Source organism: Momordica charantia, assembly GCF_013281855.1.
Source record: "Momordica charantia cultivar OHB3-1 chromosome 7 unlocalized genomic scaffold, Mcharantia_2.0 BLBB01000007.1, whole genome shotgun sequence".
Classification (NCBI taxonomy): domain Eukaryota; kingdom Viridiplantae; phylum Streptophyta; class Magnoliopsida; order Cucurbitales; family Cucurbitaceae; genus Momordica; species Momordica charantia.
In genome coordinates, this window is record NW_028275165.1 from 12,030,381 (window position 1) to 12,041,524 (window position 11,144).

The 11,144-nt window shown below is 38.2% G+C and overlaps 1 non-coding gene across 1 annotated transcript; it reads left to right on the forward strand.

Annotated features, from left to right (window-relative positions):
* The first annotated feature begins 10,462 nt into the window (after window positions 1-10,462).
* Window positions 10,463-10,569, forward strand: LOC148210370 (small nucleolar RNA R71). Its single transcript, XR_015792532.1, has one exon. It is a non-coding gene; the product is annotated as a small nucleolar RNA R71 (small nucleolar RNA).
* Window positions 10,570-11,144: the final 575 nt, after the last annotated feature.

Genomic DNA, 11,144 nt, shown 5'->3' on the forward strand with positions numbered 1-11,144 from the left:
GGAAACCACATATACAATTGGATTAAAGTGGCTATAGACGAAGATAGTGGCTATAGGCTCTTATGTGCTTGTCTTTATTTTTCATCTTATTCGAAAAATCACAAAAAAAAAAAAAAAAATTCATCCCCTTGTTCTTGTCTTCTGCGAGCCTTTTAGTCTTGCATGAAAGTTATTGATTTCGAAAATTGCTTTAAACTGTTCAAATATCGTCTGTGTTTATTTCCCTTCAATAAGCTTTCCAACAAACAAAATTCCACTTTAATCCGAGCCCTTTAGCCATAGTTATCAATTTTTTTTTTCAAAATTTGAGAGAAAGGTGCCTAGCCAATAATTGAGAGCAACTTCGAAATATCATATCTATTTGCTCACACATCCAAATCAAGTGGAACTAGTGCCATTCAAAAGCCAATCAAGTTAGCTTTCCATAAAGACCAAAATTGATTAATTTAAATCAGTAGTCTGAAAGTTATTGCATTATTATATACACTGCGTTTCTGGAAATTCTTGTACTAGCCGAGAAATCCCTATGTCAACTTTGTTGACTCATATCTTACTGGTTCTTTTTTTTTTTTGTGTGTTTATAGTCAAATCTTATACCAAATAAAGGTCTTTTTGAAAGAGCTTTCCAGTGACACCAATATCGCCACCATCGAGGGTCTAGATCGAAAGTTATTTGCGATCAAAGAAGAAGTGGTCTAGTCGAAAAACTTTCCATATTTGGAGTTGGACATATTTGGGAAAGATATTTGGGCAATCAAATTTGGTCTAAATCGATTTCTTTTTGGCAAGTAATCCTATTTTTGGTCTAAATTGGAATCTTGTTCAAAAGTGTGCCTATAAGTAAGTTACCGCAAGGAAACAAGAGGTGCACTCTTTTTCAATCCACAAGAAAATAAAGTATCTGTATCGAAAAATGCTACATTCTTGGAAGAAGGCCACACGAAGGATCATAAACCATGAAGCAAAATTATGTTAAATGAGATTTCCAATAAAGCTATAAACACATCAACAAGAGTTGTTGATGAAGTTGAAATTTAAAAAATATTTGATGATGGTGCTAGTACATCACGTCAGTCACATCCATCTCAAAATTTGAGAGTGCCCCGACATAGTGGGAGTGTTGTGTCACAACCTGACCGTTACGTAGGTTTAATAGAAATCCATGTTGTCATACCTGATGATGGCGTTGAGGATCCATTGACCTGCAAAAAGGCAACGAAAGATGTTGATAAGAACAAATGGGTTAAAGTTATGGACCTGGAAATGAAGTCTATGTACTTCAATTCGTTCTGGGACCTGGTAGATAAACTCGATGGGTTAAAACCTATAGGTTGCAAATTAATCTACAAGAGAAAACAAGACATCGAAGGAAAGGCACATACCTTTAAGGCCAGACTAGTGGCAAAGGGTTACACCTAAAGCGAAGGGGTGTACTGTGAGGAAACCTTCTCCCAGGTTGCCATGGTCAACTGTGGGCGGCCAGATATGTGTCATGTTGTGTAATAGGCCTGACATTTGCTATGCAGTATGGATTGTCAGTAGGTATCAATCTAATCCACTATATGATTACTAGACTGTCGTTAAGAGAATCCTCAAGTATCTTAGGAGAACGATGATCTATATGTTTGTGTATGACGCTAAGAATTTGATCCTTACAAAAGCATAACATTGCTGATTCGTTTACAAAGGTTCTTAAGGCTAAAGTGTTCGAGGGCCATCTAGAAAGTATATGCCTATGAGACATGTACAATATAATGTGGGGCAAGTGGGAGGCCTAATAAACATAGTTCATTATATTTGTACTTCATTGTATTGTACAACACCCACTGCTTTAAGAGTATGTACACCCGAATACAATTTAGTTCAAGTGGGAGACTGTTGGGTATTATGCCCTAAACTCGTGGGTTGTAAATATAAAATAAATGTTTATTAAATAAAGTTGTTCCTTTTAGAATTATATTAACCCAAATCCAATAAACTAACATCTAATCATATGTCATGTAACTGGAATCGTATATAACTGTTATATAGTATATATTTAATATAAAGCTTATATATTTGATATACAGTGTATATATTTGATATACAGTATACATTTGATATACAGATGGATAATGTTCCAGTAATAACCTAAAAGGTCTATAGTATATAGGTAAGGTTGAGTATCTTATCCTGGTAACCCTATGGATACGACCCACTTTGCAATAGTTACAAACGACTTAATCCAAATTGTTCATGTGGTGACATGCGAGTGGGGTATCCTGTATAATGAGTTTGTATAAGATCATGCAGTGAAATAATTAATTTTTAGTTGTAACATCGTTGACTAATAGATTATTATTTCATAGGAAGACCAGGTAACTCAATCTCAATCCTGAGTGAGTTATGAACTCTTACCTATAAAGAATCGTCCTTTGATTTGTGACTGGGGTTATGCTGAACGCACGCACTAAGCGTGGTAACAATTCTATAGATGCAAGGGCACACCTGTCAGAGTAATATAAAATGGATGGAGTATCCAAGTATCGATCCTCGAGGACTTCTAAATAATTTCCAAACTCTAAAGTTTTAATGAATAGTGAACGTTGAAATGAATGCTTCTTGTAAAATGGGAAGTGGTCACAAATAATTGTTTTGGATTTGGGATTTGGTCTTATAATGGTAAAACCTAGCCCGAATTACTTCAAGTTAGCCAACAAAGAATCAAGGATACGCTAAGGACGATATGCATTTTACTTTAGGAACCAACGACTACGCTTTTCACTTGACTTATGTCTAAGCAAGTTCAAAGTCCTAAGACATTCCCTAATATGTCAATTATGAGAGATATCTTAGTTTTAGGATGGCAATAGTCGCAACCTCGGGTTAAGGTCCTATGTCTAGGCTACTTAACCGGAACCCTTATGTCTAAGGCGCTCCTCTCCTCGGTTTAACCACTCAACAATGCAAATAAGCAACCTTTTCAGTATTGACTTGTTAAAACTTAAAGTGGCCTTCTCTAAATCCTAACTTTTTGGGAAAACATGTTGAGCAATGAGTGAAAAGCAAAAACACTACTTCTTAGCAACCCTTTTTAGAAATAAAAGGCTAACTATCCATAACCGGGCTAGAGACGGGAATTTAGAAAGACATATTGAAGAAAATACAGCAAGTCAAATGGTTGAATGTGGAATGCATGTGTGAAAAACAAAAGTTAACTAACGGAGAGTTTTTATCGGGATTGAGAGCTTCGCCCTTCTCTTTCAAGCAAGGGGGAGTGTCACGTGCTCTTTCCTCCAAAAACACAACTCTCTTAACTAAAAATAAAGTAAAGGCAAAGGGAAGATAAGCAAAGTGCTGGATTTTTATATATTTGAATAAGTAGAAAAATAACTAAGTACAAATGGAAACAAAACAAAGCTCAATAAAGGAATGTAAAGTACTCGGGATTCAAAAACCAAAAGCAACTAATGAAAGCAACTCAAAAGTACTTAGAAAGCGACAAAGAAACACTAAAAATGATCAAGAGAAGAAAGCAAGGCTTGATGATTTTGGTGGAGAAGTTACTGGAATTTATAGCTGTGCAGAATTGGTTAGGTAGGTCCTAAAACGATGGTGACTCACCCATTTCCAACTCTTTTGACTGACCAAATCGTGCTCAAACTGATAGTGGAACACTTCTTCTACACGTATGCATCGGTTGGAACCACCAAAACGCATTGGAAGACGCGTTTCATTAAGGGCAAAGTTGGAAGAAAACCAGTTTTTCTGCAGGCTTCCCAGGCGCCTGGCGCCTCCCATGAAGGTTTTTCCGTCTTTTTGCTTCTTTTGATTAATTTGCACTCCCAAATGGTCCTAAAATGTCATAAATATAATATAAGCCATCCACAAACCATAATATATGAATTTTGCATGAATTGGAACTCAAACGATCGAGAAAAATCCGAAACAAAGCTGAAACATTGTAAAAACAGCATCTAAAACCTTCTTTTTACGCATGTAAACAAGCGTAATCACACCCCCAAACTTAACTTTTTGCTTGTCGTCAAGCAAAACTTAGCAACTTTAATCAGCTTTCTAACACATGGACAAGGAAAAGCAAAAGCAACCGAGATGTTCAATCATAAATTGTCTCAGGGAAAAGATGTCAAAGCCTACCATTCTATTGCCTTTGTAAAGTTAGTCACTATAAACCAAGTTTGAAATGATAAAAACTTTTTCTTTCAAAATCTTTTTTCTCTTTCAAAAACAGAAAACGTTTTCAAATACCCCTAAGGAATCTGCACACTCCCTCCTTACACTAAGACTTTTACATCTGAAAGACCGGCTACTAGCCCCTGAGGTTTTCACACACTAACATCGGTTTCAACCACAGCTACTCGTAGAAAGACTCTGAACTAACAGCTAGGTCATAAAACGACGACAATGAGAAACACGAAGTCACTTATCACCATCTTTACTGCTATTTTCAAAGTCAACACCCAACCTAAAACTAAATGGGTGTCTACAGTAGGACTCGGGAATCATAAATACATTTTCTTTAACTCTCATTGTTTTTACCACTCTTTTCTTTCTAACCCAAGTCTTTTCCCCACTCTTATTTTCTCTCAACAATACTTTTTTTTTTTTTTTACTCTTTTGCAACTTTTTTTTTCTTTCTTTTATTTTTTATTTTTTTTAGCTAAGTGCTTTTTCAACATTTTCTTTCTTTCCAACTGACTCTTTTTCAAAAGAAAATAGCATGATTTTTTAAATATAAATAACACCTTATCTTTCTGAAACAACAACTGACACAACGACTGTCCCCCCCAAACTTAAGAGAGACAGTGTCCTCACTGGGAAAAGACTTTTGCATCGGATGAAAAAGGCTTAACAGTAAAAAGGACAAGGACTTCCTATATAGGGGCAAAGAAAAAGCTTAAAGTCTGTAAAGATCAAAAAGACATAAAAGAAAATGAGTTTATCACATAAACAAAGGAAATAGCTCAAAGCTTAGTCAGGCATAGAACCGAAAACTCAACAATCTCTTATAATCATCATCGACATGAAATCACATGCACAGCACAGATGCTTCAAAATAGGCATGTGAAAAGCTAAACTAAGGTTAAGTGAAGGCATACTTTAAGTGATCAGAAGATAAACGATACTAATTTATTCATGCTTCAACTGAGCTCGAAACATAATCAATAAAAAAAAAACATGCATAGTAATGCTAGAATATGCAACTACGTCATTAACCAAAAGAATAAAACACAAAAAATAGCAAAGAAGGAACCTCCCCTTCATGAAGTCGGAGGTTGTGGACTAGGATCAGTGTCAGTACTGGGAGATGGATGACCAAGGATAGCAGCTAGCGCTGGAGGCCATGAAGGTAAAACCGCAAAATCCAATGAAGCCCTTAAGTTGTAGATATGTTGCACGACTTCTCGAACCTGAGAGTTTTCGAAATGCTGGAAAAACAGGGCAGGCGCCTGGCGCCTGCGTGATTTATTTTCGCAAAGGGCAGGCGCCAGGCGCCTGCGTAATTCTCTCTCTTTTTTTTTTTTCTTTCAACGTTTTTTTTTCAACGTTTTCAAAAACATTCTCTTAATAAGAAAAACTTTATAATGAAACAAAGAGAAAATACAAGATACAAAGACTTCCTTCCTTTACTTTTGTTCTTTCAAAAACGGATAAGAAGGAAAAAACATTTTTCGCAAAAATTTATTGACCTGAAAGTTGAATAGAGGTTTTTCCTCTATCCACTGGTTCTCCAAAATACGGCTTAAGTCTCTGCCCATTTACTTTAAAAACATTTCCCTTAGAGTCAACTAGATCCACTGCCCCATATGGGTAGACTTTAAAAATTTGAAAGGGACCAGACCATCTAGACTTAAGTTTTCCAGGGAAAAGTTTCAACCTAGAGTTGAATAACAGAACCAGATCACCTTCTTGAAGATTGTTCGGCCGAAGACGCCTATCATGCCACTGTTTAGTTTTTTCCTTAAACAACTTAGCATTCTCATAAGAAAAGTGCCTGTGTTCTTCTAATTCCAACAATTGTAACTTCCTCGCTTCACCTGCAGCCAACAAATCAAAATTTAATTTCTTAGTAGCCCAAAATGCTTTATATTATAGCTCAAGAGGCAAATGACATGCTTTTCCAAAAACTAGCCTATAGGGGGACATGCCGAGGGGAGTCTTAAATGCTGTCCTATATGCCCAAAGTGAATCATCAAGCTTAAAAGACCAATCCCTACGGTTAAGATTTACAGTTTTTTCTAAAATGTTTTTTATCTCCCTATTAGATATTTCGGCTAACCCATTCGACTGAGGATGATATGCTGTTGCAACCCTATGACGCACATTGTATTTAGTCAGCAACTTTTGCATAGACCTATTCACAAAATGAGCCCCCCCATCGCTTATCAGACAACGCGGGGTTCCATAACGCGTAAAAATGTGCTTTTGCAGAAAACGAATGACAACTTTGGAATCATTGGTAGCAGTTGCAATGGCTTCTATCCATTTCGAAACATAATCTACTGCTAACAATATATAAAGCTTACCATTAGAAGATGGAAATGGACCCATAAAATCTATACCCCACACATCAAATATTTCAATCTCAAGGATCGGGGTTTGAGGCATTTCGTGGCGTTTAGATATATTACCTGTCTGTTGGCATTTGTCACAAACCTGGGCAAACTTATGTGCATCTTTGAACAGAGTGGGCCAAAAGAACCCACTTTGCAAAACTTTGGCTGCGGTTTTGTGTCCTGCAAAATGTCCTCCATATGGAGACATATGACAAGCGTCTAATATCGCCTCGTGCTCTTCTTCTGCGACACACCTGCGTAAGATATTGTCAGGTCCTAGCTTATATAAAAAAGGCTCATCCCAACGATAACATCGAACTTCATTTAGAAATTTCTTTACCTGTTGCTTGTTGAACTCATAAGGAACTATTCGACTTACCAAATAATTTGCTATATCGGCATACCACGGAACTGAATCAACTCGCAAGAGTTGCTCGTCAATAAACTGTTCACATATAACAGTTCCATCATCACAGAGCGGGGATTCCAATCTAGACAGGTGATCAGCAACTTGGTTTTCAGTACCCTTCCTGTCCCTAACTTCAATATCAAACTCTTGAAGTAACAAAATCCACCGTATCAAACGTGGTTTAGCATCTTTTTTAGCAAATAAATATTTTAAAGCAGAATGGTCAGTAAAAACAATGACTTTTGTGCCTATCAAGTAAGACCTAAACTTATCAAAGGCGAACACAACTGCTAACAATTCCTTTTCAGTAGTAGTGTAATTGAGTTGTGCACCGGTCAGAGTCTTACTAGCATAATACACAGGATGCAAGATCTTGTTTTTACGTTGTCCTAACATAGCTCCTATTGCATAATCACTGGCATCACACATGAGCTCAAAAGGTAAATCCCAATTAGGTTCCATAATTATAGGAGCTGAACTTAGAGCAACTTTCAACATTTCAAATTATTTTAAACAGTCATCATAAAAAACAAATGGTCTATCATGTTCTAACAATTGACACAGGGGTTTAGAAATTTTAGCAAAGTCTTTTATAAAGCGGCGGTAAAATCCCCCATGCCCTAAAAAACTTCTAATCCCTTTGACATTTGTAGGAGGAGGTAGCTTTGAAATGATGTCTATCTTAGCGTGGTCTACCTCTATTCCTTGCTTGGAAATTTTGTGACCCAAAACAATACCCTTTTGTACCATGAAATGACACTTCTCCCAATTTAGGACTAGGTTTGTTTGTTCACATCTCTCCAATACTCTCTCCAAATTAACTAAACAAGCGTCGAAAGAATTTCCAAAAACAGAAAAGTCATCCATAAAAACTTCTAGAATATTTTCTACCATGTCAGAGAAGATGGCCATCATACACCTCTGAAAAGTCGCGGGTGCATTGCATAGTCCAAAGGGCATTCGCCTAAAAGCGAACGTACCATACGGACACGTAAATGTTGTCTTCTCTTGGTCTTCTGGAGCAATAGTAATTTGATTATAACCCAAATATCCATCTAAAAAACAATAGAAATCCTTACCTGCCAGACGGTCGAGCATCTGGTCAATAAACGGGAGAGGAAAATGGTCTTTCTTTGTTACCTTGTTGAGTTTGCGATAATCAATGCAAACTCTCCACCCGCTCACAGTTCGGGTTGAGATGAGCTCATTCTCCTCGTTGGCCACCACGGTTATACCCCCTTTCTTTGGTACACACTGTACTGGGCTTACCCAGCTGCTGTCGGATATTGGGTATATAACACCGGCGTCAAGCCATTTAAGAATTTCTTTCCTTACAACCTCTTTCATCTTCGGGTTCAACCGCCTTTGACTCTCAATAGAGTTCTTAGCATCTTCTTCCAATAGAATTTTGTGCATGCAAAAGGCCGGGCTTATCCCTCGGATATCTGCTATCGTCCATCCAATGGCCTTTTTGTGCTTCTCCAAAATCTGCAATAAAGAATATTCATTAGTAGGTGATAAATTGGAAGCTATAATAACTGGTAAAGTGTCGTTATCCCCTAGATACGCATATTTCAAATGCGACGGCAATGGCTTCTGCTCCAACGTGGGTGGTTCCACTATGGACGGAAGTAACGACTTGCATTCTTCTTTTTGTATTTTTTCAATAGGATTAGCCACATCTTCTGGTCCTTCTGCTATCTTATCAAGCTCTTCTTCAATCTCTGTAACTAATAAGTCATAAAACTCATCAAACATAACAGGATTCAAGCTATTTATAGCAGAGCACTCTTCAAAGTCTCCTGGTAATTTCATGGCGTCTAGAACGTTAAATTTAACTTCTTCATTATTTACCCTCATTGTAATTTCTTCCTTCCTCACATTAAAAACTGTATCCCCAGTGGCTAGAAATGGTCTTCCCAAAATAATGGGAACGTCTAAGTCTGCCTCGCAATCTAGAATGATAAAGTCCGCAGGGAAAATGAATTTGTCCACCTGGACTAAAACATCTTCTATATTTCCCTCAGGTCTTATGATAGATCTATCTGCTAGTTGGAGGGTAACCGTAGTAGGTCTAGCTTCTCCTATGCCTAAAGATTTGAAAACTGATAATGGCATAAGATTAATGCTAGCGCCTAGATCACGTAATGCCCTACCTAAGTTTTTTCCTCCTATGGAACATGGAATGGTAAAACTGCCAGGATCATTACATTTCATGGGTAGCGGGCTGCCTACAGCTTCACTACTACATTTTGTCATGGCTACCAGTTCATGCTCTCCTATTTTTTTCTTCCTAGAAACTATATCTTTCAAAAACTTAGCATAATTTGGCATCTGTTCTAGAGCATCTACTAATTGTATATTTATATGCAGTTGTTTTAAAATATCTAAAAATTTTCTAAACTGGGAATCATTATTTTTCTTAACTAATCTTTGTGGAAACGGGGGAGTAGGGGTAAAAGAAGGTTGTACCTGTGGAGGAACACTCGGGGTGTCCTCATTACCTTTTCTAATATTTTCTTTTTCTGGTGTTGTTGGATTTTCTGGTATCTTTACAATTGGTTCAGTGGACGGAATCTGTACATCTGTTGTTGGCATTGTTGGTCCATCATATGCCAGTCCACTCCTGAGGGTGACAGCTTTGCACTGTTCTTTCCCTTCTCGTCTTGGTAATTCAGTATGGCCTGGAAAAGAACCTTGTGGTCTATTCTTCAATTCATTGGCGAGCTGTCCCAATTGGGTCTCGAAATTCCTCATTGATGCCGCTTGGGATTGTATCACTGCGTCGGTTCGGGCCATGTACTCCTTCATCATATTCTCAAGATTTGAGTTGTTATTTTGAACTGGTGGAGTCTGTGTTCTCTGATTGTACTGCTGTTGCGGTGGTGGGATGTATTGCTGTGTAGGTGGAACATAGGGCTGCTTGTTCTGTTGGCTCTGCCCTTGATTAAAATCGCTCGAACCTCCTTGTCCTCCCCATGAGAAATTAGGGTGGTGCCTCCAACCTGGGTTGTAGGTGTTCGAATATGGGTTAAAGTTCCTATTGTTACCATGTCCTACATAAAAAACGGAAGCAGGGTTATGTGGACAATTATCATAAATATGGTTTTCACTGCAGAATGAACAAATGAGATCGTTGACTTGGCAAACAGGGGCAGGAGTGCAATAATCCGACTGCACAGGTTGTATCGGCGTTGCTAATGGATTTTTTATTCCCAATGCCATCTCTTTTAGCCTCTGGTTCATTGTAACCATCTCTTTTTGCATCGAGGTCGCAATGTCCAGAGCCAAAACTCCAGTTGGATCTTGCTTCTTTGGTGCTGCCCTAGATCTTTGCGAACACCATAGTTCGTTGTGTGAAGCTAAGTCATTTAGGATGTCAACTATCTCGTTGAATGTCTTCTTTGTAAAGGCTCCATTGGCAGCATTGTTTAGCATCATCTTAGTAGGATGATCTAAACCTCTAAAGAAATGTTCTATCTGGATGCTTGCCGGCAAGCCATGGTTCGGACATTTCCTGATTAGTTCGTTAAATCTCTCCCACGCCTCGTGAACAGGTTCTTGATCATACTGTCTAAAGGAGATGATCTCCTCTCTGATATCAGCGTGGCGAGTAGGTGGGAAGAATTTTGTTAAGAACTTCTCCACTAACGACCCCCATGTGGTGATGGATCCCGGTGGAAATGCATTGAGCCATGCTCTAGCTTGGTCCTTCAAAGAAAATGGAAAAAGTGTTAGTCTCAGAGCATCGTCTGTTATACCAGGTAATCGAAATGCATTTGCAATTTGAATGAATGATTTCAGATGATCATGTGGATCCTCATGTTCCTGCCCTCCAAAATGTCCAATTGTCTGCAACATTTGGAACATCATTGGTTTAAGCTCAAAGTTTGCGTGGGCTGGAATAGGGTTGACTATCCCTGAATCAAAGTTCTGAAAAGCCGTGGCGGCATATTCTCGCATTGCCACGTCTCTGTTGTCCGCCATCTGGATATGGTTGAATTCATCATTTCTTGCATGATCCCTCATATTACCGTTAACAGCAGGTGGATCAACCGGATCACGAGGTGGAATATCTGCCATTGATGTGCTCGTACTCTCTACCTCACTTTCAGGACAGATTTCACCTTGTCTCTCTTTTTGCTTTTCTAGTTGTTTTCGAAGTCTTTGCTCCTTTC